A 9351-nucleotide genomic window follows, 5' to 3' on the forward strand; every position below is an offset into this window, starting at 1 on the left:
TGATAGTAGAAACCTAACCGTGGTAGTATTTGAGTATTTCCCCCACAGGGCCGCGGCTGCAGCGCGGTGTAGTGGAAACTGAATGTAGTAACGTCTTTGAATCATTAACCCCAGACTGTGTTATTGTGAGCGAGCCGGTTTAAAAGCAGAGGCTTTTCCATGACTCTTCACCATGAGACGAGCACTTCCTGCCGGGTCAGAGCGGCGCTCGCATCAGCCAACTTTCACTCATGATCGGCTGTTTGTACTCATGACACTGCAAACAAAGATTTTTTCCGTGTGAGGTTTACTGCAGGTTTGGTGGATGTTATCACCCGAATGTCAGAGACAAGTTAACCTTTAAAGACTCCCTCCTCCAATGAGAACCCAGTGTTTGATCTTGTTAACGTCTGTATGATGTTTTTATATAATACAAACATTATTCATCATCACCACGACTGAGTGTTTCCACCTTGACCTGCAGTGAACCAATCACAGTCTCATAAACACAGATTCAGAGTTTCATACGTCACAAACCTCAGGAACCAATCCTGTCAGCTGGTGGGGACGGGGGGGCGGGGCTAAAAATACACCTGAAACCTTGTCAGTACAGAGAGAGAGAGTTAGCATTAGCACAACCGCTAACACTGTGTCAGCCACTGCCAGTTACAAGCTAACAAACAACGTAAACAAATAAAAGATGCTAATTATGCTAACAGTTCTGATCCGGCTGCTAGTCTCTGGTTCTGGTCTCAGACTCCTCCTCTGAGTCTGGGTCTGACTGAGTCTCTCTGATGTTTCCTCCTCTCACCACCGTGATGCTCTCTGCTCTGTCACCTGTCCACCTGGAGCCAGCAGGTGGTGGTGGGCGGGGCTCAAGGCCGATCCAGGTTTCTCCATGAGGAAGTAAGAGTAGATATACAATATACAGCGGGATGAAAGTCCTCCAACCGCGAACAAACATGTGGGTCGTCTGTTCCTAACAATAACTAAACAAGTACAAAGGCTGTCATGGCGAGAAGTAAAAGGCGAGTTAAGAGCAAGGATTAAAGAGTAAAGTGCAATGTAAGGATGTATCCTTGTTCAAAAGCAAAGAGGACATCGTTAAACGCAGTAAAACGTTTTAGTGGATAAAAAATATACATAAAAAACAGGAGAGTGAATTTCTGCTGAGTCAGGAGACGGAGAGACGAGCAGCTGCTGCGAGTGTTCACGCCGCAGACAAACAAAGTGAAGGAGAGTCAGCGGTAAACAGCCGGTCTGAAGTCAGCGAGATAAAGTGACATTGTTTCCTGTGAATGGCGCTCACACGGAAGCGTGCGCAGGATATACAGAGATAATAAGAACCTGCGGCGAGGACGTCACGTGTTCACCTGTAGTGAACCGATCGGACGGAGGAGTCACGGGTCGGGGAAGAACCCGTTACAAGGATTCAGTGCTGGAGATGTTTAATGTGGGAAATGTTGAGTAATCTGATCAAACACAAACTCACACATCAATATGCAACATGTAGGAACATTATCAACTAACGGTTTTAGAGTCTGACGCAGGCCTGACACACGTCGGATTAACCAACCAGCAGCCACTTCACTAAAATCTTTCCCCTGCAGTTACGTAACATAATGCAATTTAGTCGTTTCCAATACAGTAACTTCACGACACAAATCATCCCAGTCGCTCTCGGCTCGGCCTGTCTGCATGTCTGAGCTCCAGCACACTGAACCACTTCTCTCCTGTTTATGTGTTCTCCGATCCTAAATCTCTTTTCTTTGGAGGAAGTCTTTGACGAACGTGTTACAGCGACATCACACTGTTGCTCTGTGGTCACATGTTCCCCCGAGAAGAACCCCCACTCTGTTTCTTTTTACATTACAAACATGCAAGAGTCGCTCCGAAATCATAAACTGTTTCATGTAATCTTGATGAGAAGGGAAACTGCGACACGCTTTACATCCCTGTGACACAATAGTAAGTAATAAGAGCCTTTGCTGTGGTTACAGGCTGCAGTGATGCAATGAGGATCGGCCTCGGCCAAGTATTTGCTCTGACTCAAACATCAGTTTTCAGTGGATGCAGACTGTCTGAAATGCAGGAAACATTGATAACTGTTTAGTTCCTGGAAACCCGCCAGAGTAACCAACACGGACCGGCCTGTTGTGCCTTAATGCAAGTTATCACCATGACTGCAGCACATCATCAGCCAATCAGACGGCTTTAGATCAGTCTCTCTAGACGGAAGCTCAGTCTGAACTCGTACCAGGCCGCAGACTGTTCGCAAATATCTTTGTGGTTTGTTGTCGTCAGCTCAGGTGCCAGACAGGTGACGTTCATCACACAGTTTCACTCAGAGGGCGACAGGTCGGTGTGAGGAGCAGAGAGGTTCACGTTCAGACACTTTTCTCTAGACGGACGAAAAGCTTGAGTGCGGCAGGAGATCCTGGTGTAAGGAGCTACATCTGTGTAATGATGCGGGAGAGGAGCTGAAGCAGGGCAGTGAAAGTTCACAGTAAGTGCTGGAGGTGTGAGGAGACGCTCCTGCTCTGATAGACCTTCAGCAGCTTGTTCCAGCATCAGGAAGCACAGAGCGGAGCAGTCTGCAGGGGTGCTGACGAGCGTGAGGTCGACGCTGATCATTGCATTGCAGAGAGATAACCACGGTCTGGGCCAAGAGCAGGGTGGCGTACTGATGATCTTCTGCTGGTGTGTAGAGCGAAGCAGCACGAGCTAAACTCTTAAAGCTGGTGGATGTATATTCACACACACAAGCATGAAGGTCAGGACTTTCACTCTCAGGTTTCACAATATAACCTACATACATGTTTTTAAGAAAAACAAATCCAGTTTTCCATATTTACTTTAGTTGAATAACCAAGCAAATAAAAATCAATCTGTGCTTTTCCATAATAAAACACTATTTATTTTCCAAGATAATTATATTTTAAAAAGAGGTTGTGAGGAATGTTTTCAGCCCTGAGTCGTGTCTGCAGGTTTTCTCTTCCTCCTGCAGCATCGAGCTACACTGCAGGTTCTTCAGGGCCGCTCACGCCGCTTCCACAGCAGATCAAAGTCATGCAGCGATTTCTCCACGTGTTCCACCAGAGATTATAAATGGCAGCAGCCAGCTCCGTCATCCAGGAGCCGGCTCCATCAAACCGCCAAAAACTCCAACCAGGCAGGATGACGTGCGACCAAAACTCTGTGCAATAAATAAAATATGACTTTGATTTACAAGCTGCTCCACTTCTAATTGGTCAGTCTGAAGCTGAAAGAACAAAAACAAAAAAAACAACAAATCTAACTGTTCCGTTGTGATTCAGACCAAAGAAAACACAGTGAAGCGGTGATCACCTGGAGAATCATCAGCCGGTCGGATCCAGGTTAAAGTGGCGGCCACAGGACGGTGGAGCGGGGCCGAGCCGTCCCTCTGACACTCACACACGTACGACGATGAGTAAAGAGCCACTCGGGCGTCTGAGGCTGCAGATTTACTCCTCGACACCGAGCCAAGACTAACAAACATGAAGCTGTCAGCTGGACGGATCATCAATGAAAACTTGGCCCGACAGGTTTATTCTGTCTGATGCTCCAGCGATAAACACGGTCGCTTCAGCCGACACATGCCAGAGCTGGATCAACTAAACCAGTGAAGGAAAAACCAAAATGTAAAAACCTCTCCTCCACAATCAGGACTTTTCATTTAGATGATTAATTAATGAATTCTGGGTAAATTACGACTTTTTTTTTCTTTTTCCAAAATGAAAAAATGTCCAACCCGAGGAACCGCTCGGCTCTGTTTACCTCGGCAGGAAATGTTTGTCTTTTGGAAGAATTCAACAGTTACAAGGACGTTTCACTTCGGAAATTCAGCGAAAACTGAAACAATAAAAAGCAAATAAATCTGATTTGTTAAAAAAAAAAAAAAAAAATGGCTGCCGTCTCTAAAAACTCTTTCCCCTCTCTCTGTCCATCAGCATGTGAGCAAACCATGATCATGTTTCCCTGTTGTCAGGTGCTACAGGTCAGCGCAGGTGTCACTGATTACCATGTTACCATGGTAACATTGGTCTTAGACCGGAGGTGGCCTGGTGGAGAGGTGTCTCATGTTTTTGGCTTAAATTTGAGTAAAATGTTTTTGTGAAACAGTCCGAGCGACATCAGGCTGATCTGTGACTGGACCAACGCTGCAGACCAGTCTGACACGTCTGTGTGGAGCTGACCCCAGATCAGATCACTGGAGTCAGCAGGTTTCATCCAGAGAGGAACACGAACGTCTCATGGCCGTGAAAGAGCCGAGATGGTTCAGTCTGGACTTCTGTCACAGCACGGCCAGAAACACGGATCAGAGCGGCGTCAAGGATCCGTCACTGACAACCGCCCTTTAATTAACACACTAATTAAACACAGGTGTGTGTGTGCGTGTGTGCGTGTGTGTGTGTGTGTCTCCAGCCTGAAGAGTCTGAGCCTGAACACTTGACCCACATTGTCTGTGTTGTCTTCTGCGCTCGTCACCATCTCAGTCCCAGCCGAGTCTTTCAGGCTTGTGTAACGAGTTTCTGAGCTTTGACCTCATCCTCTCCGGGGGCCGCTTCATGGAGCTCTGCCTTTTGAATGTGGTTCAGTTAAATCCACATTCAAACTGCAAAGTAGGCTGTAAAATAGCAGCTCGGTTTACAGACAACATCAGCTTGTTTCCATATTATTGAGGACCATGTGAAGGCGATTTTTCTTGGAAATACACAAATAAAAAATGAAAAAAGAATCTGTTATGAAGTAGTGGCTGACACTGTGCCTGTAGTGCTCAGAAGTTGGATTATCACCTTTTAATCTCCTGCAGACTCTAAATATTTTTAACTTTTACTCTCCAGTATAAATCCTAAAGCTTCTTTTTCATAGTCTCTAAACGTCAAGCTGCATTACCCTGAGCACAATAACTGGATCAGCCCCCTCCTCGGTGTTTGACAGCGACACAGCAAAATATACAATTAGCATCCAGTCTGCCTGCTTGTGTGAAACCTCCACTGATTCCATATTTCCCTCATTAGTCTGCAGCGAGCGGGCCAGGTCCATCTGCCTCCCATTAACAGTGGCAGCCAGAGAGGCTCGACTCTCACACAGCCTGGGCTCATGCAGCCCATGTGAAAGCCTCTATAAAAAGTTTCCCGTTGTTACCTTTGTGTCATGGAAAGTTGTCGTTTCAGTTCAGAGCGCTTCTGTTTTTCCTAAAGCAAGGCTGCCACCTAGTGGCGCAGCGCGGGACGGCGGCAGGGTTCACGTGGAGACAGAAAACTGATTCTTTATAAAACAGTGGCAGTGAGATGTTTGGAGATGCTACTAACAATTAGACTGTGAAGTTAAGGTGACTCTAGTTCTCTGTGTGTGTGAAACCACATTAAACCACAAGCTAATCACTTTTAATATGAGGATGTATTTATAAACTACTTTTCATACACAAAGTGCATCAAAGCCAAATAAATACAGCAGGAGACACACACAAGTAAAACTTCTTCACTTCATCACCTCAAAAACAGGTCGTTTCCATCTCGTGTGCATTACTTTCAGTTAAACATTCTGCCATGGATATTGGTGAGATTGCAAAAGGAATAATTTATAAGTGTCTGAAATTCACTGTGGACTGTTGATGTGTGAAGGAAAGTGGTTTCAGACACAGGTGGACGGTTTGAGGATGAAACCGCCGTCCTGTCTTTGAAGACGGGTCCAGGTCTGACTAATGAAGACAGCTGATGTATTATTGTGTGGAGTGGTTGAGATTAGCTTTAACTTTGCTGGCTGCAACATTAAAGTGATGCTCACACGTAGTCATAATCTAGACTAACTGAGCACTTTATTAGGAACACCTGTGCGCCTGCTTAATCGCACACAATCCTGCAGATACAGGTAGCGTTCACGTCAGACGTCAGAACCGGCGTCGAGTCACCGGTCCAGGCTGGAGCAGCAGGTGTGACGGTGTGAACGTCACCGTCTACCTGAGTGTTGTTGCAGGATGATTTGCCTTTTCACTTCAACTGACACGAGTCTGAGCCTGAGGCCTTCAGCTGCTTTCAGTTCCTCTAATTACACCTCTGCTCAGGTTGAAGGTGGGCGGAGCTCCAGTTGTGATGAAGTCACCGTGGCCTAACAGGTGCAACAACACTAACGGGAGAGGGAGGGAGAGGTGTCAATCAATCTCCTATAGAGTGTGTGTGTGTGTGTGTGTGTGTGTGTGCGGACCATGGCATTATGGGAGATTCAAAGCTTCATCTTTCCTTCTTCTTCTGTGTTTTATTTGAAGTGTTGATCCATCAGAAGATATAAAAACCATCTCAGTGTAGTTTTACATCTCCTCTCTCAGGCTTCTCTCTGCAGCTCTAGTAACAACAGGTCGGTGAGCCAATCAGAAGAGAGGAGGCTCTGAGCCTCTCTTCTGATTGGCTGACTGTTTTCTGAGTGATCCAATAAAAATATAGCAGATTTCAGGTAAAAACCCTCAGAGAAACCAAATCCTGCAAGGTTTGGATGGTGGGTCCAGGTGGGCGGGGCTTGTGACTGCTTTGTTGTGACATCACAACGTTCCAGAAGTCCTGACCTAATAAATCCCTCTGCTGAGAAGGTTCTAGCTCTCGACAAATACTACAATAGCACAAGGTTGTTTAAGTTGGACTGATAATATGCCATTAATCAGTTTCCTCCACCATAACTCCCTTTAGTCATTTTCAGTCATTTCTATCAGGCAATCAGGAGAAAATAAAATCACTTTTCTCTTCTGACTGAGGACGAAAAGTGTCTTTTCAGTGCACTGTCAGATTTGTCTCCAACAGAAACAACTTCTCTGCTGCGGCCTCGGTGGCTGATTGAATCCAGATGTTCGCTCCACTGACTCATCTCCCTCGTCCAAGGCGCTCTCTTGAAATATGGTAGCGCCAGCGTTGTGTAATTGTGACATTCTTGCATTGTTTGATGTCCATGAGAATGAGCGCAGCGGTCTGCCGTGCATGTGTTGACTGAGCGTACGGTACATGTGGTGCAGCTCTGCTCGCTGACAGATGATGCATGGACGGGCCGGTGCTTGGAGTGAGCAGCTCTTTGGAGAAAATATTTTGCCTCTGCGGTGGTGTTTATATTCTGACAGGATCTGATACACACTCCCAAGGCTGAGCGATGAGCACGCCGCTCCAGCGTGGTGGTTCTCATCTGTGGGATCTGCTCCGTCCAAAATGATCTAAACTTGCTTCTCTCTTACAGTGAAAGTGTGAGTTCACTTTTTTTTTAGCTTGGCGTGACGCTCAGTGCAGACGGTGTGTGGTTCAAATGTCCATGTCCCCTCAGGATGAGCTGTAATAACTGTGGTGATTACCGAACGTTTCATCCAGCGCCATCATCAGGTCGCAAACCTGTCCAATACTAACACCTGCAAAACGGATCACCTTCATCAGCCTCAGCTCCACTTTGTGTTTGGTTTATAATTAACACGCTAACTCTCAAAGCTGAGACGCTGATTATCGTCCCTGCTAAACGCCAGCGTTAGCATTTAGCTCAAAGCGCTGCAGTGCGTCCTCACAGAGCTGCTGCAGACTCTGTCAGTCAGATGAAAAATGTCCATCAAACCTCCACAAGAACGCAAAATTCAAACATATGCAAATCACAATAATATAACATGGAAAAGTTCGAAGCTGCACGCAGTAAATATTTGCTTTAGAAATGGTTCAATCATCAGTCACTTATGAAAATGAATCATTTTCTGTCAATCAACACATCGATAAATCATCTTCTCCTTTCAGCACTGGTCCTAATGAATGTGCACGTTAATGAGCTCCAGTTGTTCAGGCTGGTAGAAGCTCATTCATCAGAACAGACGGTCGGATTCAGAACCAGCTTTCCAAAATTTGTCATTCCCACCCACGTCACGCTGTGATTGGTCAGCCGCGTGGGCGTGAGAACGCAGGCAGCGTTTGAACTCCTCTAAACCCCTTCTTTCGTTTATTTATCATAAATATATCTGTCACTTTTTATGTGAACAACTGAGCACAACGCCACCAATTATTTCCAGGTGAGACTGTTTGAAAGCGTGTGAAGTTGCACGACCCGAAATATGTCGTGCACGGAAGAGAAGAATCTGATGTTTTCTCCTTCATTATTCCTGCAATATAATATAATGACATTTGTATCTCATCATCAGGTGATATATAATGTGTGTCTGTAGCAATCACAGTTCACCTAACTCAAAAAACATGAAGCTCAGCACAGCAGGGAGTGAGCATGATAACTTCCCCTTATTAGACAAGGTATGCTCAGAGCCTGGAGGCGGCTGTTGCTCGGTATGTGTGTGTGTGGAAGGCGCCAATTTAGGGGATTACCAGGAGAAGGAGAAACAGACTGCTCCTGCGTCGCCACCGGAGAGTGTGAATCTTTGATTGGGGCTGATTTTCTAAGTAATTTTTTTTGCCTTTGTTTGACAGGGCTCGGGGCGTCTGCACACTAACCACCGTCAGGTCGCTCAATTCACAGGGTTTGTGGAAGTGGATGGGCGGCAGATGTTGAGGTGATAAGGTAAACTGGGCACTGCTGTGTTTTCATATGTTTATGGACACAGGGTTGGACAGAACCGGGGAGGAAAACAGAAAAGTATTGGAAGGAAAATAAATGAGACAACTGGGACAATTCGTGTCCTGGGAAAGAATATTAATTTTCCGGCACAGACGCTCAAGAGAGAGAAGAAAGCCGAGGCGGGTAGTGACGACAGCGTGTACAGGATGAGTTTAATTACCTCCTGCAGCTTCAGATCAAACTGGTGGCAGCTCATTATCAATCAATGAGAATGAGAGTCAATCACAGACACTTAAACACACCATATCCAGCTAACTTTAAGCTATGCTAAGCTAACTTCTCCTGAGGGGAAAAGGTGACCTGCAGGCCGCTGTGCAGCTGTAACGAGGCAGAACGTCTGAGGCCATAAAACGCCAGAGGGCGGGTGAACGCTGCAGTGTTGATCTCACCTTCCCCTTCACGTCCACATGTGGGTCAGATATCCTCGGCCTCCGCTCGCCGCCTCTCTAAACTGGAACGTCGAAGCTCTCCATCACGGCGGGATTGTTTGAAGTTATGGCGCTGTGTCGTTAATGTTTACGCTTCCATCGCTTTGATTGTCGCGGGGATTTATCGCGCCGCGGCACCGTGAGGGAACATACCTGCTTTAGTGTGGAGATTTATGGGAGGCCTTTGAGTCGAGTGCCGCTCCTGCCTGTGTTTTGGATGCTTTTCCTGTCACAGTCCGTTTAAAGCAACTTCGCCGACCGAGGTCAACGTCCACGAGTAAATCTTTCAAATTGATTGTTGGGAGTCTGTCACAGCTGGTTCTCCACCTGGGGCTCAGGACCC

Source organism: Seriola dumerili, unplaced genomic scaffold (genome assembly GCF_002260705.1).
Source record: "Seriola dumerili isolate Sdu_G_001 unplaced genomic scaffold, Sdu_1.0 BDQW01000025.1, whole genome shotgun sequence".
Taxonomy (NCBI): Eukaryota; Metazoa; Chordata; class Actinopteri; order Carangiformes; family Carangidae; genus Seriola; species Seriola dumerili.